This window comes from Harpia harpyja, chromosome 2, assembly GCF_026419915.1.
Source record: "Harpia harpyja isolate bHarHar1 chromosome 2, bHarHar1 primary haplotype, whole genome shotgun sequence".
In the NCBI taxonomy this organism is placed as follows: Eukaryota; Metazoa; Chordata; class Aves; order Accipitriformes; family Accipitridae; genus Harpia; species Harpia harpyja.
Genome location: NC_068941.1, coordinates 63,815,766 through 63,842,850, shown reverse-complemented (window position 1 = coordinate 63,842,850; position 27,085 = coordinate 63,815,766). Strand labels below are relative to the sequence as shown.

Genomic DNA, 27,085 nt, shown 5'->3' with positions numbered 1-27,085 from the left:
GATAAGAAGACAGTAGTTTTACTACACATCGTTGGGTTGCATTCTAAGAAAGATGATTGGGTTGAATTCTCTGAACTAACAAGGCAGCAGGACACCTACTGCAATCCAGGCTCCACTTCCAGGCCCATACATTATAGGTATCACAAAAAGTATAATTTTGAACAGGGAGCCTGCCACTAGCAGGTAGCATCATAGTATAAGTAAAGTGTGGTAATACTTGGAAGAAAATAGTCAAATATTCCTGAAAATTTTACACAGCAGGAGAATTTTGCACACCTATCAATGAGCTCTGCTTGCAGACAGAAAGATGCTTTTTTTCCTGGCTGATAGCTGCAGCCCTGCAAACAGCTGACTACTTGAGAATCAGGCTGGGGTCCTTTTCTCCTTGTGTTATCACAGAGTTATGGTGCTGGAAGAAACTTTGAGAGGTCATCCTGTGTGTCCCCCTGCCTAAAGGGATGATCAATTATTCCCACGCTGTTTCTGACAGGTACTTGTCCATTAATCATCACTATTAATGATCCTGGAGGCCATGTTGTGCCCATGGTGCTTGCAGTGGGGGCTGTACAGATGAACGATTTATTAAGCTCCTCCTGATGTACAGTATTGTAGGAAACAGATCCAACGCTCTGTTCCTTACCTGTGTTGGCTTAGAGGAACAAAGAAATCCAGAGGAGAGGGGAAGGAAATAATAATTTCTGCTAGCAGAGAGCCAGGATTCTGAACACAAAGGTACTTTTTGTGTTTTGTTTTGTTTTTTTAATTAGGATCATAGTTTGTAATGGTGATCATGGGAGCAATGCATGACACTTCCTAGCAGAAATCACTCACATTCCTGCAAGAATTTTTGCAGTATACAGCGCTTTCAAGCATAATGGGCTTAGATCCACAAATTTACTGCTTGTAAACTATCAAGACTGTAGTGGAGAGATTCAGAATCCCAAAAAGAAAATATACTTGCTATCATTTCAGCTTCTGTTTCTGTGGCACTGCAAAAACCTGGAACCACCTTGTGTGTGTGATGGATTCAAGCAGAAGGCTTTGCCATGCCCTTCGGTGCAAGGTAGGAGCCAAACCAAGAGGTGTCCACCATTTTGAATAGTCCCAGGATTTGACCGCGCAAGAGAATAAATTACAAATATCCTAGATGGGATGTCAAATGGCTGAAGAAATGTCCTTTGCAGAGGCAGAAGGTCTAGAGAGGGAGGAGAGGAAAGGAAGGAAGGTGAAGTGGCTTATTCAGCTTCTTCTGCCGTTTTGGATAAGAAAAATATTTTCTTCGCACCAAGTCAGCAAAAGCATTTCCTGACGTCTTGATCTCTTTGCTGCTGGTTTTTTGTTTTTTTCCCCCAGCGAAAGCAGCTTTCTAAAAGGCACTTAAAAATGTGGGTGCTGGTCGAGGGAATGTATTTAACTTTCTGTCTCCAAGCTTCATGCTGACTCTGTTACCAGAGCACCCAGGCACCTTCCATCAGGGATGCTCCTGTGCCGAGGGTGAGCTTCACTTACACAAAGCACCATTGCGCAGAGCAGGCAGAGAGCACAGGGGACAAAGCAGCACGAACCAGCAGCCAAGCAGAGCTCGGGAGGGCTGGCAGCAGGAGCGCTGATGTACAGAATGCCAGTCGTGGGTGCCTGATTTAAACCAAACCCTTAGACAGCTTTCCTTCCAGCATTCAGGTCTGCAAGGTGCTTTCGGGTGTCCCTCCTCCAGGTGAGTCTGTAGCCGGGTACAGCTCAGGGTTGTGCTCTCGCCACAGCTCAGCTGCCGTGAACTGACTGGGTTTTCAACTCATTAGTGCTGTGTGAAAACAGCAGTGAAAATATTTCTAGGAGTAAATCAAGCAGCAAGGGGGACCTGGGGCAGGATTTGCCTCTGCTGTTTCTGAAATGTAAGAGGTAAACGGGGACTTCAATCTGCATAGAAAATCTTACCCAGGTAGAGCTGATTTTACTTTTATGGAACTAGCTGTTAATCATTTCAAATCTTTCCTATTTATGCCTTTTATTATGTTTTTAGTGCGAACAGGTGAAGTTCTGCAGTGCAGTTGCCAAAACTGCAAAAATCTGTTTGCATGATTTTTAGAGCTCTAGGAAAACAAGCTTAAGAAAAAACTGTAAATATTTTTAATTAATGTAAACTACTCCACTCACTAGTAAGATTGAGGCCCATGTTCCGCCCTTGCTCCCAAGCCTGAAGTGAGCAATGAGGACAGCGTTGGGAGGGGAAGGAGCAGTGGGTGCCCGGGGAGGGGAGCATGGCAGGACAGGGGTGCCATGCTGCCAGAGGAGGGGGGACACACAGGGTGGCCGTGCCAGGGGCAGCTGCTGCACTGCCACCTTGTGCCACCCTCCTCAGCGTGTCGTTTGGAAATGGCTAGCGTCAGTGAGAAACACGGGCTGCACCCTTCCGAACCTGTGGTGAAGCCACTGTCCCTGCACGCCCCGAGACAGAGCGGTATTTCTTGTCCAGATTGCTAAGTGGTGAACATCCTCTTTACCTCCCCCACACAGTGATTTATGCAATTATGTCCTATTAGGACACTCCAAACAGACAAATTATTATAAGCATACGCAGTGCCCTGGATGACCTGAGTGAAATCATCCCAGCAGACTTGTGTTTTGTTTTTTGGGGCTGTAGAGCAGTTCTTCTAAGACTGGACAGCAAATGGCAGCTGCAGTAGTTTTTACCCTGCCACTGAAGTATGGAATTGTTAACGCATGTCTTGCCAGACAAACTTTACCGGGCTGATTCTGAACTTGAAGCGAACCTGGGTCAACTGCACCTTCACACTTTGTGTTATAAACAAATAAATGCTAGGCAGCAGCACCCCATGACCTGGTGTTTTAGGGAGATGGCCATCAACGAAAAACTCTAATGAAGAAAACAACTTCCACCAAATCTCTCCATTATGTGCTGATTCTTTTTTATGTTCTCAAACTAGGGGTTTTTTTCCCTTCTTTTTTTTTGTTCCCCCTGTTGCTAATGAGCACTTGAGAATTTGATTTAGCTCCTTGGAATGACTGCCACTTACTGCTAGAATGTTAATCTGTCTAAACCCATTCAGCTCCTCTTACTTGGAAGTCAATCACCTGGAGCCTGCATTTCAAAGAGATGCTGGCTAAGGCAGTCACAACAGCAGAGATGTTTTGGGACAACTCCCACAGTTGGGAGTAATCTTGGGAAACTCAAAGCTACTAGACAGCAAACAGATTTGTGTTGATTCCTGGGAATAAACAGAACTGGAGTCATCCCCGACAGAGACCAAGAGCGCAAAGTGGGGGAGACAGGAGGCTGTTGAGCTGCAGATCACACAAGGGATGCTGCACTGGCATGTTGCATCAGCTCCTCCGGAGGACAATTTTTAGTTAATGGTGAAAATTTACCCAGGGAGGATGTAGGCAAACAAGCATAGAGAAGATATGCCAGGACACAGCCAGAGCTAAAGCTTTAGTGTCAGAGGAGGAGTCTGGCTTTCCAGAAGTAATTAGAGAGCTGATTTATTTTGTCTTGTACTGGCCATTTTCTTTAACCCCTGTTAAAAGAAACAGGGGAGAAAATGCATAAAATCCCATACTAAATGTAGGACACATGGGTGTCACCTGAGACAGTTGATGATGTGCTGGAACTGTGTATCTGTGAATCATCCCACTGTGCTCTTCTGGAAATGTTTGTCTTTTCGCTTTCTTAGCACACTCAGAAACCCTCGGCTGTCAGATCATGCTGCCCAGGCCAGAGGGGCAGCCACAGCTGGGGATGAGTGGGAGAGCCAGGATCTGGGGATTGCATTGGGCCCTGCCTGGGAGTGGAGGGGACCACAAAATCCCTAAGTACCAGAATTGCTCCTGGGCTTTACTTTGCATTCATTACATGCGAAGAAGGGTGTTTCACCCATGGTACACCCCATCTCTGTCACTGTCCTTTCTCTCCCTGTACAGTTCTCTGATGGCAAACTTTGTACAAACTACACCCTTGCAGAGAGAAGATGAAACAATTTAATAGGAAAATGGTTGCTTTGCTGCTGCTGTAGAGGAGCAGACTGGTCCCGTGATCCCATGTGAAAAAGCACATTTTGAGAATAAGCGGATATTCGGAGTGGTTATTTGCTCTTTGAATCAAACTTTTAGCTCTTTCTAAATAAGAAATGTATCTTTAGAGTGCATCGTTAGAAAACTTATAAATGAGAAATGCATGAGGAACGTCACAGCATGTATTTTGCCAGCATATACAATCCTTCATGAACAAAGACAGCCCGAGATGGAGCTCGGCTTCCTTCAGGTACTCGTACATTTGTGTGCTGTCACAGTTCTAAAATGGGAGAACATAGAAAATTAAAAGTAAAACCCAGCATTATTATTATTGATTTATAAGCAAAATGGAAGATTATGTCCATAAGGCTTAGAAGTAACACCTATGCCGAGACCTTATGTTAGAATTTCTTAAGAAGGAACTTGGAAAAGAAATATGACCAGCCTTATACACTCACTACAGAGTATGATCAAAAGTATATTTTAGCTGTAGTGTATAAACCTGTAGTATGCAGGCACTGTAATAAACTAGTACCTAAGTTTTAAAGTAAACTTTCTTAAAATTACTTATTAGTTAGCAGAAGTGGTCTGAAGGATTAAATACAGCAATAACAACATGGTTTCAAATTCTACTCTAAAAGTTTTTTTGTTTTTCACTATAGAAGAGCTACATTTGTGAACTTACTTCTAATTTTCCATAGACTTCAAGAGGAAAAACTGAGAGAAGAGCAATATTTTTCCCTTTTGAAAATTTCAGAAGAAAATGATGGATTCAAACCTCTGCAGTTACCAACACCACACCTACTGCCAAGTGCCTCAGGGCAAGGCCTGGTACACAGTAGCACTAGCAACCTGCTAAACCTAAGACCATTGGAGAAAAGCAGCCAAAAAAAAGGCCATTTTTCTCTCTTTGACTGCCAGGATTATTCCAAGAACAGGATGTTTCCAGGAATGAACCTTTGCTGGAAAACAGAAAAAGCATGAAGTGTAGCCAGGATGGTGAGATAATGTGGATGGATGGCTTTGTTTTGTGAAGCCAGAAGAATCTGCTCCTGCTCATGTTGTGACCATACAGCAAAGAGAGTGGTCTTCGTGTGTGAAGAAATTAATGTCTTCTCCATTTATTTACATCAGTGCTTGGCAAAGAGATGGAGAGATCTAGGTACCTGTATAAACACACAAGCTTTCTAAACTGCTGTCAACTAGGGAAGCCATTTTTTTTAAATGAGTAAGTCCCCAGCTTATCTTCAGCTCACAGGTTTTAAGCTTTTTTTTTAAAGTTGTAACGATTTCTGTTTGATTTTAATTATCTGAGGTCTAAAGCAAAGCTGTTTTTTGACACACGAGAGTATTCAGAGCTTTTGGCAGTCATGGGAAGATGATAAAGCAAAGCTTTTTAGTGTCTGGATGAAATAACCAGACCTGCCACAAGATTCCTTTGGGATGTGGAGGATGGTGGAGGAAGAGCGATCTTCAGGCTTTTCTCCATCTGTCATTGCGGCTGAGTGACAGATGAGCACTGTGCACCAGTGAACCAATGCCTGCATGACAGCCACCTTGCAACCCTCTGCACAGGGGCGGCCACCCTGGGCTCTGAAGCATAGAGGGGACACAGGTCTCCCCAGTCCGGCCAAGCCACGGTCCCACTGCTAGTGCAGCCCTGTCATTGTAGAAGGATTAAAAGACCTTTTATATTTGGATTACCCAAAACATGGCACAAGCCATTTGCTTTCATGAGAAAATGAGGCTCACATTTTGCTACCTACATTTTGCTTGCAAAGGCTTGGAATAAAGACTGGTGTTGAGGGAAGGCACACTGGCAAAAGGCATGGGTAATGCTATTAGATACTTTGAATCGTACCTCCATCGCATTGTTTTGCTTTTTTTTTTTTCAGATTCTCAGAATTTTCTGATGCTTCTACTTTACCTGTTAAGTAAGCACAGGCACAGATGGTGCTTAAAGCTCTTGCCAGCTTAGCTATGTTGTAAGAAGTGCAAAATTAATGACTTAGCTGGTGCAAGAAAAAGCCAGTGGCTGGGCAATTAGACTGGCAAAATAATTCTTTGCTCTCTGCTTAGACCATATACTATCAATAGACTATTTTCCTTAGGTACTACTGTTATAAACTATGCTGGTAAAGAAATACTTCAGCTGCTGCAAACTCCCTCGGTAAGAGGCTCTGCCGCTCAACAAATGACACCTTCCTAATGCAAGCAAAGAGCTGTTTAAACTGTCACCCTGCAAGGATATTTGAGGTACCTCATTTTTTAAGATCTTTAAAAAATATGTCAGCCACAGGCTTGATTTTTCAATATTTTGCATGAGTCCCATTACCTGAAAAGTAGAGGTTTGTTGTTAAAGATGGTTGTCAATGACTGGGGTTAAGCTTTAAGCTGATCTGGAATTTTTTTAATAAAGTGCCTATTATTTGCAGAAAACTGCTGAGTAAACCTGTTCATTTATATAATGCCACCCTATATTTAAAAACATCATAATAATGTAGCATTAGGCATACATTTAACTGTGAGGTCTTGCAAAAGACTTGTACCAGTCAAACTCCAGCATGCAGCACTGGTACAAGTTATCCTCCACTTGTATGTGTGGCTGTTAAAAGAACCGAAACCCCAGTGCAGTCAGACATGACTGCCTGCAATTTGCAGGTATATTCTCCAACCCCAAGTAGTTTCAGATGTCCTGAAGAACAAACAGCAAGATCCAGCAGTACTGTCTGAGGTTAAGAGTCTCAAAAGGTTCGTACCAGGAAATTGTCTTCCTGAGTGTCAGCTGACTGAAAATGTCCAGATACAAGCTCCTTCCAGCTGAACTTGACGTCTCCAGCACATACCCCTCAGCTGGACCGGTTGTCTTCTGCTTATACAAACCTCATGACTGGAAGCTGACCTCACTTGTATGACCTAAAGAGAAAGGGATTCTGGAAAAAAACCGCTGCTATGATTTTCTTCCATGTGTTCCAGCCTGGAGTTTTGAAACCGTGGGCCAAATCCCAGTCATTACCATTGTCAGGAAAATCCAGAAAACCACTGTCTATGTGAAAATTCCTGTATTCTTTCCCACACTGCTCACCAAACCATTACTATCGGACACTAATCACACTTGTATTGGGATGTAAAGCTTCTGACAGACAGAACTATTGAGTTTCAAAGAAGCAATACAAACAGAAACTGGTAAAATCAAGAGAAAGGGGAAAGCATGGCTTTAGGAGGAAAATAAAAGCCTAGGAATCCTCTTATTCTAAATGTCCCTTTGCTGGTGGCACACCAAGCAAGGTCCTGGCTCCAACCTACCCTTGTGAAGGAGGAATGGCAGGCACAGTCCAGGCATTTTCTTCCCTCTCCACTGGAGCAAGCAGAGCTCCCACCCCTCCAGCCTGACGGGACAACTGAGCTTTATACCACACCTTGGTCTCCTGCCACCTCTGGGAGCCCAGCACCTTATCTCGGGGCAGGTCAGACCTCCTGGGTCACAGCCAAACTCCCAAGTCCTCCAAGTAACCACTGGCTGCGCTCAGCACAGCAACTCACCCTATCTGCTCCTGGCTCTAATGAAACCTTCAAGCCCTCCGCAGAAGGGAAAGGCCTTAAAAAAAACAAACAAACAAAAAAAAAACAACAGAAAAAGAAAAAAAAAAACCTGAGAAGAAAAACAACTGATTCAAGGGGACAACAAATGAAAAAAAAAAGGGGGGGAGGGGGGAGGGTGCAAAAGGTACAAGCTTGAAAATGGATCCGTAGAGGAGCAGAGGGAGACTGCTCCTCTGTTACACCAAGCAGAGCACCCCCAAGAGCACCCAGCACTCCCTGAAGCTGTCCGGAGAGGCAATGGCCACCACCCAAGGCTGCTCTGCACAGGGAGGTGAGAGGACAAGGTGTGGGCACAGGCCCACAGCCGCCAAGGTGCCCCACGTGGCTCCTGGGATGCTACTGCTGCCAGATGCTGGCTCCTTCCATCCCTTACACCAGGATGAGGAAGCTTTTTTTGTTATTTAGGGCCTAAATACACCTTCAAGCCCTTTGGCAGGCCCCACAGCGGCCCTTCTACCCCAGTGTTATCCCAGGTGAACCCCCCTGGTGTCATCCTATGAACTCCGTGGTTTGGCTGTATGAAATGGCAGGACAGGCCTCCTGTTTTCCTGCTGGAAAAAGCTGTCTGGGAAGAACTGGAAGAGGCAGATGCAAAGTTAAAAGCTTTCTTTTCCTACCCCCTACCCCATCTGATTTTGAGAGGGAATATCAGCACTGTTTTATTACATTGATGGCAACGCAGAGCTGCTCAGAGAAGCAGCTGCCTTTGAATATGAACTCTTCAGCAGAATACGAACTCTGACAATGTAAAGCCTATGAAGCCAGAGAACACCCTTCGAATTTAAACCCTTTGTATTTAACAGCAAACTGTTTAAAAACCCTATTTGCATGGCTATTTAAGGCAAGCCTATTAAGTTGGACTTAATAGTGCTGTGCAGAAACAATATAATTCACAGACTTCAGGTTACAGGGAAATAACCTTGTCTTCCTCATAATAAGTTGTATCATATAATAGTGAAATAAGTCATTTGGGTGACACGGCAATCGAAACCAAGAGTGCTGCACTCCTTTGCCATTGCAGGTGTTGTACTGTATATGCAAATTGTGCTTACAGGGCTTTTCTGCAAGACCTCTGTGGTTGGTTACTGCTGGTAAACGCTAAACCCTGGGAGCAAGGGTGGAACGCCTTTGTGCCTTCCCTGAACACCTCGGGAACAGCACAGGTCACACTGAGCCTAAACCCCCAAATGCAAAGGATTCCTATCAACTAGGACTAGACCTCAAGAAAAAAAAAGAAAAAAGAAAAAAAACCCCACCTTAGTATTTCCTTTACAAAAGGCTTTAAAATGATCTTTTTTTTGCTTTTTCTGCAAGATTCTGTATACCCTACTAGGTATATACAGTACAACCAGCTAGCCATTCCCATAAAATACACGAGCAATAGAATTCAGAAATATGGTTCTCATGAAAGACTTCAGACAAACCAAACAAGTGAATAAAAGCTCAGTAAGACCCTCTTTGGCCTGGTAGATTTCTTTACAGATAGACAGGCTTTTGTTTAGGTTCTTGGCATTTTGCAAAGGAATCAATGGGGTATAATATATAGGAAATCTAGAAGATGGGGGTTTACTTCTTTTTTTTTAAACATTTTTTAAAGCATTCCAGCGCATTGACTGGGTATAGATCACCTCACCCACATCAAAGAATGGAAACACAGCTATGCAAAAAAATCCCTCCATTGTAGAAAAACATTACTTTCCAGTGTTGCAAACACATCATTGTATTAAACAATAGTGTCAAATTCACCAGCTAGAGCAAGCATTTGTAAAGTATTTGGGGAAACTTCAGTGAAAGGAAAGCATAAGATGTACAAGACCTAGGGCACCTCTTTTAAATTACTCCTGAGATCTGTAAAAATTACACTGTAACAGCTTTTTTTTGCCCCCCCCCCCCTTTTTTTTTTTTAAGCTGGGATTTTGCAGACTGTATCCACTCTCCTCAGAACTCTCAGCTGGCTTTAAGCTAACGATTTTTGATGAACAATAGGGGAAACTTCTAACCAGCAGCATTACTTGGCTTCTTTTCTTTTGTGCTGGTTGTTGAAAGATAGATTGTGAATGTGGACAAGCGAGCTATTCAAAGTCAGCTCTAGTATGGATTCCACGGATCCAGCGGAGTAGCAAAGGCCTTGTAACAAATCCTGCAACATCCTATACAAAAGTTGAGAAGATAAATAAAGCTAGCGTTGTACTCTAATGGAAAAAGAGCACGTGCTGAGTCTATCACTGTCAAGCAAAACAGATCCAGAAATTCTGTGCCTTCCCTCCACATATACAGTAAATTAGGTAATTCATAAAATGGAAGGCTTTGGAAGTCTTGAATGGCAGAAAACCATGTTGGTAACCCAAAAAATGGCATATGCCTCAGTGTAAGGGTCTCACACAAAATTCTTCATGAACTTTGGAACCTGATTGCTCAGGACAGGATGCTTTTCCTGGAAATTGTTGGTTTGGTTCCAGTTTGGGCAGCAGCTGTCATTCAGCTTTGGCAGTTCAGCCACAGCTGCCTATCAGGGGAGATGTCCTGGCAGAGAAGGGGACATCCTCCAGAAGACAAATGAAGCAGAGTGCTGGGGGAGCCTCCACAATAACCCAGAACTTCAGCATTGCCCCTGCTGCACATTATGGCCCATCGCAAAGGCCATGTGGATTCTCCTGCTAAGCCACATCTTGCAGGTGAGACCATTTCAGAAAACAGAACGTGCAAACATATCAAATGTACGTAGAAAGGTGAGAATCTTTCCCTGCCTCAAGGTATCACTCCTGGTCACATGCAGTCGGTGGGAGCTTTGCTAAATGAGTGCTTTCAAACATCCTCAAATGAATCAGGTAAGCTACCATTTCTGGTTTCTTCATCTGGCATAACAGTACATTAATTCATAGTATAACAGTCTTTCCTTGCTTACAGGGCTGCTATGTGATCCAACGTGGTGAAATTCTGTCATAGTATAATGATGAGTAAATATTCCTGAATTTTGACTTAACATGGCTTAATTATTTTCAAGAACTGGTCAGATTTTGATGAGCTGTAAAGTACCAAGCACTTGAGCATTTCTGGGCATTATGTAAAAGACTTGTTTTGGGCTTCAAATTTGCATCTTTGTGTTCCCGAGATGGTATAAAGTAGTCAAAAAATCCTCTGGAAGAGGCAACCAAATATTCACCTTGTTACAGATAAACCCTCCCACAAACTGAAGCTGGTTGCAGTACCCTTACCATCTGTCCACCTTCCACAGAGCAAGGACTTTGAGATGAAACATACGCCAGGGTCTCACAGGCTCTTCAGATCTGCAGCTGCCCAGGTACCACTGTAAGCCTGTGGTTCCACAGGTCTTTTTTTCAGTAGCAGTGCAAACATAAGCACTTCACCCCACTTTTTCCATTTCTGGTGCTAGTTTCCAGCCCCTATAGAAAATTTCAGGTTTGCAGGCGTAACTGACGGGACTGTATGGTTGTGGGAATGAGCACCTGAGAGATGGAGGGAGCTGGCTGTCTGCACCAGCACAAGGCACCAGGAGAAATGTCCTTGGAACCACAGCCTAAGGGATGACAAGATCTTTCTTCCATCCCTTTTTTGGCTACAGTGAGGAGCATGGGAGCACTGACACCCCTTGCTTCCCTCTCTGCCTGACCGCTTTTCTTTTCCTTTCCTTCCCTCCTGGCTGAATCCAGAAAGACTACGTTTAAATGCAATGAGAATTTAAAACCTGTAAGAACACAGGTAGCCACAAGCACAACTTTTTTAGCAGATGCCACATCTGTGAGAAAAGGTGAAATTAAAAATAGGTCTAATTCAAAACTTCTGTTCCACTGGAGCTGCGCAGGGTTGAGTCAGTATGTAAGAAAAGGTACAATTTAACTTTCTCTGTTTAGGTTAATTCTGCTTTGCAAGTGAATTTCAAAACTTTACTAGAAATAAAATTCTTACCCAGGCATATGCTAGACTGGTGAAATAATACTAATCCCCATATCATTCTCTGACATGGCTGAACAATGGCTCTTTTGTCTGATATTAGGATATTTAAGGAAGCTCATATACAAAGAGAAACCTGTCAAAAACTGCAATGAGAACTACATAATGCAGGTCTTCAACTTCACTAGAACCGGACTGAAGATAATTTAAAAGTACAGCTAAACCAGGCCTGCAGATTTCTGAGAGCAAAGTGAGGTGCCTACATTTGATCTCTGGCTTGTATAAGCACACTGGATAGGTTTGCCTTGGTTCTTGAAATGAAAAGCTTCTCCTGCTTCCTAAGGACACACCTGAATGATGCATTTGAATGGGAACCTGTTTCAGCCCATCTCATTTACCTTGTGAAATCCAGCATTTACTAGTGCTATTCGGCATCGTTAGGAACTCCTTTATGTATCACAAAGCCTCTGGAAATCAGTGCAGGACTAGTTCTAGTCCAAGACATCAAAGCAAGGCCATAGTGACACAAAGGGAAAGCATACACAAAGATAAACAGCCATGGGTAAACACAGGAATACATTTCAGTTTTCTAATATTCCACTGCATGCACAGGAGCAGGCAGAAGTATTTATTAATTAATTGGGATGAACTAACATGGATGTTCCTGGGTCTTCTTTAGTGGTAATTTGAAATTCACCATGCATAGAAGCAGAAAAAGGTTGCAGGGTACAACTTCCATTTATTTGTCAGGGAATAAAGGTCTGGAGGACAGAATAGCAAAATCTGGATTGCCTGAACATTACAAGCAGTGAAGGGCTGGATTCACTGAAGCCGGCCCAGGAAGCACAAACATGACTGTCTTCTACCAACAAAGTCTCTGCTGGCCCATGAGACTTTCAACTCTGAAACTGTTGAGCTTGCCCCTGCCATCTTGATTGTGTATGGCCCCAGTAGGGGGTATATAGCTGCCTGGTCAGTTCCAGAGGAGATAAATATGGATCGTTCTTTTTTTGCTTTTTTTCTTGCAAACCTTTTCCCCCTGACTGGCTCTGGCCACTGCCACCAGTTTCCTGAGACCTCTGCTCTTCAGCAGATGGGGGTCGTTGCTGGTGTACAGTTTTGTAATTTCTGAGTAATTTCTAACCACCTCCTCTTGAACTGGAAAGGAAGAGATTAGGAAGGTGGGCTCTCTCTACCTCAGAGGAATTTGGGGGAGGATTTACATCTATAGAAATCTCCCCCTGTAATGCCACCATCACTGGCGACCTCCAAAGTTAAAAGCCCAAACTACTACAATTTGGGCTAAAGCAGCGATGCTAACGGGACCAGCTGCACACCAGTATATTTTTGCCATGACAGGCACAGAGGGGAATGGATGTTTTACTCATTGATCCAGTACAGTGGGTCTGACTACTAATGATTGCTTTGGAAAACAGCTCTGAACCCTGCCTTTTCTGCCACATCCAGGTTGCGCTCTCCTATGTTAAAAGCCACCACAAAGAACCCTCCAAAGCAGTGGCGTCCAATATTGTGCCTCTTACACAACCTAGATGCTTTGAATATGAAAAGCGAGGAGCTGCTGGCACACTACCCCACTATCAGAGGAGAAAGGGGAGTTAAAGGATTTTCTGAAGGGCAATGAGTTGCGTGGCAACACACAGTACTTTACCTGTAAACAAAAGCAATTAGTAGCAGGGGCAGGCACCAGGCCCTGTGGTGTGGGGAGAAAAATAGAGAACAGGGACAATAGCAGGAAGCCAGAACACTCCTCGCAGCACAAAAGGCGGGGGGAACCGACATATATCAAGTACCTCTATGGATTTGCTTTCTGAGAATGTGAAACAAAGGGAAATGCTTTGATGCTCAGCTTTCTGGATCACTAAAAGCATCCTCAGAGTCATTGTAATTGTTATCCCCAAGTTCCACCCAAACAATAAATGCTCTGCCTTCTCTTCATATTAGAAAGGAGTGGTTTGCTAGTTTTGCAGCAAAAAAATGAGGAGGCATGTCGATACAAATGATGCACAAAAAGTGCAGCTGGAAGTTCAGTAGTTATTGTCGTTAGGTGCATGTTAAGGTTTTACTTAATAACAAGTGGCATTTCGATGACTCCTACTGAACTAGCAAAGTATTTACCCTCATGAATGTGTGCATGTGTGCGCACATGTGTGTCTGTCATGGTTTAAGGAATGCATGAGGGATTTTAAGAGTTTTCAAGGACGTGACTATATTTTTTACAAAGCCAGCATTGTACTGCTCATGATGTCAGAGCAAAAGTGCAAGTGCAAAAGGTTATGAGGCCACATCATGAAACTACCTTTCTTGGTTAGCTACTTGGGTACCCACCCAAACACGCACACACAAAAAAAATGCTAGCAGGGATTTTAATTGTGGTTGTTACTTTGAAAACATTAATGCATGACTCGGCTTGAGAAGTCTGAAGAATAATAACTTTGCTCTTAAGAAAAACTTGAAAAATGAGGTCAGGTACAGTCCAGATTGGTTATGATTCCCCAAGAGTAATGTTACAAATAAAAATAACCCCAAGCCCAAATATATTATTAATTACCTATCAAGGAGCTAAAGGGCACATAGTAAATGAAGATAATGAAAAACTGTAGTAAATACACAGCAGTAATTTATCATTTTCAGGAGGAAAAAAAGGATTAGGGACTCTCTATCATTGAGTAGACCATTGTATAGAGATTCTCCATTAAATTATATTAATCTTTCTTATTCTAGCAAGAAATGCCAGAATAAGACTCCACTCCAGATGGAGATACCCATTCACTACAAGAATCTGTGTCAAAACAGAATACTTTTGCTATTCTTTCGCTCAGTATTAAAACCAAGCAGTTCTGGTTTGTTAGATCTACCCAGTTTGTTACAAGCTTGGGCAACATAACAAGAGATATACATTTGAGGCAACATTTCTTCAGAAATCTGATGCAGTTGACTGTAAATTCTCCCACTCCAACTCCAGCGTAAAAAGGTACAGGGATTATCGCCTTAACAACGTTATCCATCAACAATGAAAATTTAAAATGTTAGTCCATGAACATATATTTTATTGCCTTTAATTTGTGAAATTGAGCTAGAAACAAGCCAAACTCAGTTTATCTGACATTTGATGATACATTTCTTATCTTTTAAAATCAAACACTATATTATACTTATTTATATCTACTTATATTTTTATTAGCCATGGAAAAAAAAAGCTTTCTGTTTACATCCACATCTATTTTATATAATTAGAACATCAGTGATGAAAATATTTGTCCAAGCCCTAGACATATTTAGAGAGCAAATTTGGGTTCCTTATTCTTGATTAGAATCTAATAAATAACTATGTTACAGAGATGGACGACTACTGATTGCAGACCTTTCAAACCTACCTATATTAAAGCTAAATCCATGGAGCAGGATCACTGCTCTTAATAGATGCTAAAGCATCACCTGTAATGTTTTAAGTGGAAGCCTGGAGCTATACTCAAATGAAGACACAACTTATCCCACCTTTCAGGCTGGTGATAAGGTGATAGCTGAAAAAATACAAGTGATGAAAGGGGAAGGAAAATCACTTTCTTTGTAGTCTCAACAGGGTGGCAGATAAGTTTTGTTTCAGGAGAGAGTAAACAAAGGAAGGGCTCCCAGAAAAATGAGTGTGAGGAAGATAATGGTGCACATTCATCCCTGGGTCTCAACTGGACTTTGAAGTAGGACTCAGTCCCTGCATTTCCTGATGGCACATTAACTCAGGCAGAGAACCCAGAAAAAGTCAAGTTGCCCTGACTTTAAAAAAGTGCATATATAAGGTGATCTTCAGAAGCAATGCAATTCCTTCCCAATAGTATCAAATGTAGATACACATTTTTTTTCCTTCATATTTTCAAATGCCTGCATTTCAATGCCAAGCCCATGTGTATGTGCATGCAGTTGTAAGAGTGCCATCTCCCTCGCCTCAAGCTCCACATTTCTGTTTCCGGCCTAATATTCTTGCTTGAAGGTTAGCAGAAATGTTGTGAAAAAAAGATGCCGAACCTACTGGATCCTCCATTTCCTAACTAAACACAGATATCCACAAAAGTTTCACAATATTTTACAATCATCAGGATCTTGGGCAGGCAGATGTGGGGGAGTTCCTAGAAACCCCCAGCACGCATATGTGCAGCCACAGTCTCCTTACATCACCTTGTACAAAAGCCTGGTGAGGCAGAGGCAGAGACAGCCCAGCCTCCTCTTTTCTTCCTTTTCAGTTCAAGACTTGCACAGCTCCATGGAGACTGCTCCTAGCCTGGCTCCTCTGTGGTTATCCCTTGTGACTGTGCCCCATTTCCACCTGATCAAGTAGCTCTAAACAATAAAACATGTTCACAGTGACATATGCTAAAAGTTCACCCTTTTGATTAAAGAAAGGAGAGGATCTGACATTATTGCCTAGTCTGGCATGGGAAGCTTCCAGAAAAATCTCTGGCTTTGCCTCACCCATTCTTTGAAAAGGACATTTCTCTGTCCCAATCTGACTGAAACAATTCCTGACTGTAACAACTCTGTGTATGGCAAGACTCACATAAATTTATCCCTCGTGAAGTGGTTGCTAATACGTCCTTTGACCATGTGAAGTAGGTAGATAAGACAAACATCATCTCAGTAAAATTCTGCTACTTTTTAATCCGCATTTAGGAGCATGTCAGGCTGATATAACCAGTAGACAGAAGAGCAGAAGGATGGTACGGCTGGAAATTAATACATGCTGCAAACTGTCATGTTTACTCTCACGACCATGGCCCTAGAGCTTTGAGGAAGCATTGAGCAAACCACCTGAAAAAGCTTATTTCAGAGGCAGTGCTAGCTCTGAAGTTCTGGATTCATATCTAGACCCAAACTTTGCTAAAGTATAGATTTCAGTATTTTCTACCTGGTGTGGAGGCTGCTTCTCCTCTACAGTTTAGATGCACACCTAATCATAGAATCATAGAATCATAGTATCATTTAGGTTGGAAAAGACCTTCAAGATCATTGAGTCCAACCATCATCCACGGCCACTAAACCATGTTATGGAGTACCTTGTCTACGTGCTTTTTGAATACCTCCAGGGATGGTGACTCAACCACTTCCCAGGGTAGCCTATTAATGAAGGAGGTCGTAGTATAACAACCTATCCCAGAACAGGAAGCTCCAATAGAGCTGCACATGTCGCATGTTTACAAAAAGGCATTAAGGCAAAAAGCACAGTATAAGTATTCAGTTACTGAGGTCCCAAATAACTTTATATTAATTCCTTGTGCATGAATGTCAAATGCTTCTAGGATCTGGACAGTTATTTTCCTGTTTATTACGGTGCCCAGCTTGGTGAATGAAAGATAGTATGTCTTGGTCTAACAAATGCCTAATGAGAGAGGGAAAAAAGATCACTGTGACACTGCACAGTTTCAGAAAGACACATGAGGACCAAAGATAACAACCAAACCAGCCAGCAAAACCTAACCAGAGGGAAGTTATTAGATAAGCCTGATAAGAACAAGAAGGCCCACATCCTACAGAGAGCTTTGCACTTGCTTAACTTAGAGCATGTAAGTTGTCTGTTTGCTGCCATTGCTCCCTGGGTCTACTTGCATTCCTACTACCCCAAAAGTACAATAGTGTTCGTGCGCACAGGGGTAGGAATGAAATCAAACCCACATAGACAACTTGTCACAGGATCTGATCCTGACAGAGTACTATGGTAAGATAAATGAACAGTAAGAAACAAACTTCCATGAAAAAGAGTAAGGGTACAGACCAAGATACAACAGTAGGATGAATACATTTTTAGTAAAGAAACAGACCAATATACAGGTAAATTACAGGAAAAATTATATGCTGAATAGATGGCTAAATGTCCTTTTATCCATAGTTAAATACCTATTATCATGCACAGTCAATGAATTTAGGCTGCCATTTTAATTTCCTTTGCTTATGTTGCACTATTCTGTTTGTTTAAAAATACTGCACTAAATAATAAAAAGCTAAACAAACCTATACCCTCCCTTTCAACCATATTCATGTCTCTTCCACCTGGATTGCACAGCTGCCATGTACTCAGTTGCTAATGACTGACAGCTGAAACTAAAAAATTTTAGTATTGATGAATACCGAACATCAGGGCTTGGAAAACACTAATTACATGATAGACCTTTTACTCCTCCGCAAAACTAAGAATAAATCAGTAGATAGTAAATGAGTGTCTCATAAATGTCGTATATTTGACCTATTGTACAGTAGTGTAGACAAAGGGGAACTTGCCTTACTAATGATCACAGGTATTTTTCTTTAGGATTAAGTTTGAGAGAAATTGGCTGCATTGTTCCTACAACTCCCCTTGCTGGACGAGCAGTAGCGATGCAGGGAAAAAAGGCAGAAGACAGTCACTCCTCACTCTCTGTGCCGTAAGCAATCGCCAAGACTAGTCATTCTCCCGAGCTGAATCATTTCATCATTTAATAAAGGGAAATGTCTGAAAATATCTACAGCCATAATGCAGAACTGAAATAGTGCAGTTATATGCCACTAGTCCTTATGGAAGAAAAAATGTTGCCTTCTGGCTTGCATGCTTGTTAAATACTCTGAGATGATCCTATAGAGAGAAAAAAAATACCAAAATGCACTGATAATTACAGTGATATACACATTAGTCAGTACCAGGCCAGACATCTAGTTTCACAGCATTCAGATGACTAGTTGAAAAAACAACTCAAAAGTCAGCATCCCTATTACAGCTATTGACCTCACAATAATGTTACCATGATCAGTGGGACCCCAAATGTTTTTACCCAGTCAGCTCTTTGAATCTAGTTAAATTTCAGCTCATGAGCCTCATCGACGAAGAAACAATGTCTGAGAAATTTGCCTCTCAATTAGTATTGTGATTTCTGTTCTATTTCAGAAATAGCAGACCCATAAGCTTTTTTTTTTTTTTTTTTAGATTTAAAGTGTTTTTAATGGAAAGGCGGTAAAAAGTGCTGAGCTGCCAGTCCTGGAGACTGGCATGTACTATTTACCCAGAGGAAAAAAGCATCCAAAACCTAGCCTTAGCTTTGCCATATTACATTATAAAACCTTCAGCAAATTAGTTTTTCCTTTGGAAAACTGCATATAAATCTACTGATGCAGGAATTCTAAACTGCTGCTGTTAGTTCAGGTCTCCCTCTATCTTGGTATGTTTTCATGAGCTGTTCAAATACATAGGCACCCTCTGCACGTCTGCTCGTTTGAAGTCCTCACATAAGAACTCTTTCGGTGACAGAGCTTGCAACACTTTCTTCCTCCAGTGCAGTCAGGCTGGAGAACATAATTTTCTTTACCAGGATGCTGCTGGTGCATGATGAGTTTCTCTGCAGTCAGTGGCACCTTTTGGCCTGTATTTGCCACCTTCTTCTTCACAGGTCTACAAAATCTAATTTAAAAATCTAATTAAAATGGCTTCTCTGCTGCTGTAAAGCTGGGCATATTCATCCCACCAGAGGCTCAGAAGAAAGGCTATATAATGCTAACCATATTATTTTTCTGCTGGTTTTGTTGTATTTATTAACCATTCAGCAATTTAATCTTTCAATATATTTCTGAGATTTAAATAGAAAATGCACCTGTAAAACTATAAGGGGGGGCATTTTATAAATTTAATGTTAAAATGTTTCATACCCAGAAAGCTGAGAAATACTTAAATGAAATGGTGAGTATTTCACTCTAAGTAAGACCAAGCTCTATGTACACTTTTTTTAAAAGCCCCCAGTGACAGACATGGTAGAAATCAGACACAAATATTCACAGAAAAAAATACCAGAGATTCACAATGCTACAGCTCCCAGCCGTATGCTACCCTCTCTGCATGTTTGCCCCTCTCAGTTCTTCTGATGGAAGAGAATATACGGGCATTTTCTATGCTCCATGCAAATCCTGCAACTTAGCTTGAACCATCTTGCACAATAGCTTAAGTTAAGCCATCAGGCTTTGCACTGACGTGGCTGAGGAGTGTTCACGTGTGCCATTCCACCAGTGATATCTGGCAGAGAGGCGATAACAAATCCTAGGGTAATAGGTGTGGTAAGAAGGCATTAGCTCCAACTCATTTGGCAAATGAATGTATGTCTAAGCCTAGCTTTACTTTTGTGATGAACAAATGTGATGTGTCCCTACCAACTACCGGTTATGTAGCAGAGTGAGATAAATTGAGAAGCAAGGGCAAGAAAAATGAGGCTGTAGACCACTTCCCATTTGTCCTGAGTAGGAGCAAAGAAATACTGAACTTTGCCCAGAAGTGAGCCGGCAACACGTAGAGCTAAGGAGGTGGATGGGTAGGACGTCTCTCATGCAACGACGCGTCCTCAGCCGAGCTTAGAATTTGGAAGCGCAGTGAGGACCTGCAGTGTCACACTTCCAGTCCACACACGTCACGTACACAGAAACACCTGTATGTTATTGCACACAGGTTTACACACAACGCAGGCAGTGACCCCCAGAGCCTTTGTCCCCCATCTTTCGTTGCTCAGTCTTCCCTACAGGGCCAGAGTAAGGTAAAAAACGCACAGCGGCGCTGCGGGGAGACCCGAAATGCCTGCAACACGGACCACGCTTGGGCTGCTTTGGCAGCGAAGAGGGACTGGTTGTCCCAGCCCAAGCCCAGGCCTCTCGCTGGGGCAGAGCGTCCCAGTGCGGGGACTTGGTGTGCCGGGGCTTGGCCGGGAGGTGGCAATGCAGAACTGGAGACCGGGGGCTGCGGCCCAGGCAAGCTCCTGGCGACAGGACAGAGCTTTTCTTACAGGGATTACAGCGCTCAGTCTGCGTCCACGCTGATTACAGCTCCAGCGTTCCCAGGTTTATGTAGGCTGCCTTATTCTTTGCGTTTTGTGATGCATTATGCTGTAGGTGATAACTTTTTTTCCCAACAGTCTGATTGAAGCAATTAACACTGAGCACTTAGCTACGCAGCGGTCTCTTTAATGCCTGAGGAGTTTTCTGAACCAGCTAATGATGCTGTTCCATTTGGTTACAGGTGATATTTTTTCATAGCAATTGAAGTGATGGCAATGGATCAGAAACCCAGAAAAAAAAGCAGATTGGCATGTGGGGCCCAGAGACGCTCTGACTAAATTAAGCTTATTTACAGAGAAGCTTAATGATTTTTATCACATTTAAACATCATATTCCAAACATCAAAAAGCTGGATCCTCAGTTTTCATTGTGGAGCTGAACCTGAACACTAACACCAGGAATCACAACATTAATTCAGTTGCAGATGAAGTTTGAGCTCTGGACTTCATGAGCTGGCCCTAATTCGGCTTTAACCATGTGCTGTGTCTCCATTCACGGTTTCTTAACAGTGAGCCAGGTCTTACCAAAGCAAGTGCTTTTCTATTCTCAGAGATCACAGCTGTCACTCATTCCTTTGATCCAAGGCTTTCAAAGAGTAGGGGAAATTTTCTTATTTGACTCCAGGGCTTGGATTCCAACAGGGAGAGATATAAAGACAGAACAAGGAGAATTTGGATATGTAGCATTAATGAAATCAGATAACTAAGATGTCTGATGAAATGCTGCCAAATTGACCATGTCATCTATTGGATATAAATACAACTTTTGTGTGGTGAAATTAGTGTAATGTTACAGAATTTTACTGCAATGTTTAATTAAAAAAAAAATTTAAAAATCTGTATTATTCTGGCAAAGCTCAGTTTGGGAATATTGTTTTTCCTCTGGAATTTCTTTTAATGCTAAGAAATAGCAGGCAGTATATTTCCATTTACAAATGCTTCAATTCAAGTACTAGGATGCAACTGTGACCTGAGTTCTGCAAGGTAAGTTTAAAGAGTTTGAAAACTGCCAGGAAGTACTAAAAACATAGGAAATTCAGCACCAGAATCAGACCAGGTTTTAACTACTATTAACTGTTCTCTTGGTTGTAGTGAAATTATGACACAACTCACTACTAGAAATCTTTTAGATCAGGAGAGTAGCCCCCTACCCCACAGCTGTCCTCTCCACACATCCTGGGAGCTTTCACATCATCCGGTGTTACTGCTGAGCAGAAGCAGCCAAGTATCAGAGCTGAAATCTGTAAAAGAAATATGAGATTTTTGCCGTAAGTTCTGAATGTGTCGTTGGACTTCATGCTGTGAGATTGAAATACAAACTTGAGAGACTAAATCTGGAAGGTGTCTTAGGACTAACCTGATGCCTGTTCAGAAGACAATGTTCAGGTTCCTCATTGGAGTATCACTGAAATTAACATCATTGTAATTACTTCTCATTTTCACTGGTATACCTCAAGTGAAAAACTTCGCTAATTAAGCGGCATGAAAGTGCTGGGTGGGTATCCTCAGGCAAAAGTAAAACGCTTTCAATTTGTTCTAGCAACCTTTATTAGTTTTCCTAATTGCCAGTCACATGAATGGGTAAATTAAGAAAAGACAAGATTCCATGTAACAAGGACATGTTTAATTCAAACTGAGTGAACTAATGTAGTATTTTGCCTGTCCAGGGCTTTCTATGATCAATAATACACTGCTGAACCAAGGGGATTTGATCTGAATGAACAAGACAGGGATTTAATAAATTAGAAAAGAAAGATTAAATAATTGAGGACTCTTTCTGTAACTTAAATATAAACCTATTCAAGATCTTGTTTCAGAAAAAAAAGGTGCTTAGACTTGCATCCCTTTATATTCCTTTCATTGATACTTCTACAGATCAAGGGAAATTCAGAGGCACATACAGAACTGCTGTCAGGAAGAACAGAACCTCCAAATTGCCAATAAATACGCTGATATCAAACAATCAGTGTTTCATTCATCCATATAACAAGATGAAAACTCAGGGCCCTGCAGTCCTTCTATTATGATTAATACTATCACTGAAGTTTTTAACAACTGAAAGAATACAGCAGCAACAACCTTCTATGTCATTTTACAAGTTAATGTTATGATATCCTTCACTAGCATAGTGGAATGAGTACTTCACAAAGAATTTAGTAGATGTAAAGTTTTGGAAAAATGAGATGATGACAAATGTGAAAATACTCTCAATCTTTTATTTTCTCATTCTTTTCTTAGTATTTTCCTGTTAGTTTCCTTGCAGTATTTTGAATAGAACTGTTTTTTCTCCTATGAAAAGCATCGCATCTAATTCCAACAGTCTCTACGGGAACCCATAATGTTTGAGATTGATTACTAAGTTGTGAAATGCTAATGCACAGAGTGTTCTTTGGCTTGAACCAGACCAGCATACAGATGCGGAATCAGTGAAATTTTAAATGGAAGCCTCATGGCTGTTTTGATTTAGGACAGATAAGCACACTGCTATTTCTCTTCAGGAAAGTTTTACTCAGAGAACCAGTATGATCACAGTAGTGCACAATGGCATTCAGCATCTCTAGCTATTAATGTTAATGAATTTAACCACTCAGAAAATGCAACTTTATCACCAACATTCACTGAGTAATGCAAAAAAGCAAATAAGCCATGAAGTCAAGTGCAAGATATACTCAGGCCAGTCCTCAATGAGAGCAGTGAGAACTGCATAAATTCTTTTATGCTAAAACCACAGGGAAGAAAATTGTCTTCTTCACTCCATGTTGGCCATCCCAATATTGAATAGATAGATGCCTTTGGCCTACATGGAAAGAACCAAAACCTATCAGCAGCTTGTAAAACTGGGTTTCTGAGCTTGTAGCTTGTATGTCTCTGTCTGCTTTGACAGTATGATTGCTTCCATGAGGCATATGCAGTTTGTCGCCTAAGAGGCTATTATTAGATGCATGAAATCGGTTGGAAGGCTGTGTTTTCTAAAGCCTACTCTATTTTATAGAGTACTTAAACACTGCAGGATACAGGCTAGGGAAGTGCCAGACTTTATATCAGGTCACTGCTGTTCTTCACTCCCTGAAAGAAACTGGGCGTACAGTAAGGAATACAAAGAGAGGAAAGGATAGGCACTGCAAGGACAGGCTCCAAGCCTTAGCAGTTATCTGTCCTATTACAGACAAAAAGCCAAGTTTGAAAGTCATTGGGGTATGCAGGTTACCTGTTTTACAGACAAGAGGTCTAAAAAAAGCCACTAATCTGAGATGTGTCAGAAGGCACTCAATGACAAGCTGCTTCTAATTTCAGGTTATGGCCTGAGCAACATTTAACTCCAGCAAAAGACCAGAGCACAAACTACAATCCAAAACCACTATGCCTCCTCTTTATCCTCCTAGCTTTGATGAATACTCTTACGTTGCCTCTGCTTATTGGGTGACTTAAATTCTTTTAATCTCTGGTTGGGACAACTGTTTCATTTCTGTTTGTTCAAGAATATGAAAATGCAACTGTGACTTGTCAGGACAAAGAACGTGCCTTTTCGTTATCTCTGCTTGCTAGGTATTGATGAGAATGCAATTGTCATAATAAAAAACTTGTCAATTCATGTTATTAACAGACTATTTCGTCATTATTGCTGGAAAATTGTGACAAAGTATTCAGAAGGGAAAAACGGACAATTTCATGCAAAGGCACTTATCAAGTGAGTTGCAAATGGTTAAAAGCAATAAATAGGAGCACAGTGTATTTCTTAGTCCTATGACTGCATAAGAGATCAAGCAACCTCATCCTCAGCCAACGATTTGATGATGCATATGCACTGCCACAATAACTGCATTGAAATTGCATTGCTTAAGAAACACTTTTCACAAATCTGTTTCATGTAAAACATATTTGAGAGGGAACTGATTGATCTTGTGAATAGGGCTGAGTTAAGTTAATTTTGAGACTTAAAATGCTTGGCAGCATTCCAAGGAGAGTTAAACTTGTGGCTTTCTCTGCAATATTCTTATCTGCAGAGCAGTGCCAGAGATTTCTGAAGCAGGACTCAGCTTCATCAGCAGAGAAAAATATGTACAGGCACTATGATGAATGCTCTTAATCAAAAAGGTGTCCTGTAACAAACAGGTGTATCTTAAATTGCAAAGTCAGCATGTTGACATTCAATTGAGACTTAGCTCTTAGATGAATAATTTCCAGTAGGCAAAGAAAGCAGGAAAATCGTGACAAAGATGCAAATTTTCTGCCTTAGTTTATAGTTAACAGCCTGATCCTGTAAAATCTACTGGATTGTAATAGGTTTTCTTACAATATGTGCCTAGGTTGTTGAGGGTTTGAGCCCTGGAAGTATGAATCTCCATTTTTTAAGCTTTACAGGTTTTTTTTATAACACTGCCTAACACATATTACGAACTTTTAAGAGACACATGAAAACAGCCTGGACTGAAAAGTATGCTGTTAGATGACAGCGAGTCACAGGGAAGACTAGTGGAATGCTAGGCTCATCTGCTAATCACCCCAACATCAGGCATGGGTACCCTATATAAACAGGCAGAGCTGTAAGAGCTGTTTGATCTGGCAGATACTCTTAGTTTTATAAGTAAAAGGGGCTGGAGCCTCAGTTGGAGATGGAGGGAATCTGAAAACTGGAAATCCCCTCCAGATAAAGGAGGAAAATTTAGCCAAGCTCAGGAAGATTCTTGGGCATATCATTGATTGTGCTAACAATAAAACTAAACACAATAAAGTGGGTGCTTGTGGACATTAGCGGCATGTGTTTTCGCTTGGTTTAGACACACAGATATCTTAACGTCTCGTTTAGAGTTTACCTTGGCCTTGACATGTAGCTCTTATAGAATTGGCAAGATCAGAGGAGAGACATGGACAGCAGTGAATTTGGATTTAAGGTAGAAATAGTATGCACAGATTTGTGGTCTCAGTAACTGAAACTTTGCCATCATAGTAAGAGGGATATCAGCAACAGAGTGGAAAGCCAGAGTGGGGAAGGGAACATGCACAACCCCACACCACCAGTCCTCCCATGCAACTGGATAACTTACAATTTCCTTGTGAATGAAATGAAGGTTATTTGGAAAAGTTGCCATAATGAACTAAGGATCTCAAAGCTGACACCACTGGTGGATATTACCTGGGCAGAGGCATGGGGGAACAAAGCCTGATCCTGTACCACTGAACTCAGCAAGAGTGTTTAAATTTAGTTCAGTGGATGCAGGTGGTGAGAGAGAAGGCCGCTGGGGCTGCAGGAGCCTAAACCTGTCCTGATGTCTAGTGTTACCTGTGCAGGGGTGCTGGAGAAGAACAGAGGGTCTCACTTCTTTTCATCTGCTCAAGTTGTCTTGGACATTCAGATTGTCTCTGAACCTAAGTTATAGGAAGGAGGAGGAAAACAGACAGGGAAAGTGTTGTGCACCACTTTAGACACATTCCACAAAAAATGTACTAACAAGGCAGGTTATAATTGTATTTGCAACTGTAGTGACATGAACAAATTTTTTGAGCTTTGGTTCATTATGCATTTATAGCTTCAGGGCTTTCCATTCTGTATAAATGTGCTTACTTTTGTACAAGATGAAAATTAAATGACTTGTTTATGTCACTAAAACCTCAACATGTTGTCCCTGACAGTTGAAAAAATGTTCTCTCTTACACCTTGCCAAACCGCACGATGGCTGCTTTTTGGTGTCACATTATCTGACTGTGCATTACTTCTCTGTACTGGGTCTCCTTTATCTTCCTGGCAGACATCTTTGCAATTTTATTACTATTTACATAAATCAACATTGTCTTGCATAAATGGTTTCTATGGAATGTATGCAGTACTTTTGTTTTTCTTGATAAACATTGGCAACTTAGGTGACTTCTATGTTAAATCCTTACATTTGAACTGTAATTAGATTACACAGGGAAATATTCGTAGTGGTAATTCTTCTCCTGTTCTTAACTTCAAGGAGTAACATTATAAATGTATCTACATTTATTTTAAGAACATCTGAAAGGTTTTTTGTATGGATATGTCAAACTTCAGGTTTGCTAAACAGTATTATTTTGATAGTTGTCCATTTATGCCAACAGGAATTTCTGCCTGTGATGGAAATGTCTATGAAAAGTATTTGTGAGTAGAAAATCACTGTTGAATCTTAATGTTAGCAGCAATGATTACTCTATTAGCTAAAAGTCATAACCATCAGAAACAAGGAACTCAGCCTTGCATTTTTCTTGGTAAAAAAAACAATAGAAATGCATTTACATAACCTATAAACCAATGAAACTGAAGAGGAATGTTTTATTAATACCCTGACTGCTGTGTTTTTACAAAAAAATCTTAATCATACTAGTTGATGGCTTAGAAAGCTAAGGTCATGAATGCCAAAAAATGTTAATTACTGCTGCAATGATTGCTATTTTACCTTGCTTCTGTGTGACTGGAAGCTCCACTATTCTTCTCTGCTCCTTCTTCTCTGATAGCCTCTGGCTAGAAACTTTGGCTCTGTTTCCTCTGTTTCTTACTCCTATTATCCCTGAAGCAGCTCATATTCCTTCAGTCCTTTTCCAAGCCTCTACCCATCTTATTAATAGCAACTATTCTGGTGTCTGATGTCCAGATTTCTTCCTCAGACCTCATCATCAGCTTTCCCTTGTCCTCCACACTTCAGATTGCTAAAATAATGCTTTATTTACCCTGCTGT

General features: G+C 41.4%; 1 long non-coding RNA gene across 1 annotated transcript; it reads right to left on the bottom strand.

Moving 5' to 3' along the window:
• Positions 1-4,196: 4,196 nt before the first annotated feature.
• On the bottom strand, positions 4,197-26,910 carry LOC128152601 (uncharacterized). Its single transcript, XR_008238708.1, has 3 exons — positions 26,807-26,910; positions 6,789-6,945; positions 4,197-4,309 (listed from the first exon to the last, which is right to left on the bottom strand). It is a non-coding gene; the product is annotated as an uncharacterized LOC128152601 (long non-coding RNA).
• Between the last annotated feature and the right edge of the window lie 175 nt (positions 26,911-27,085).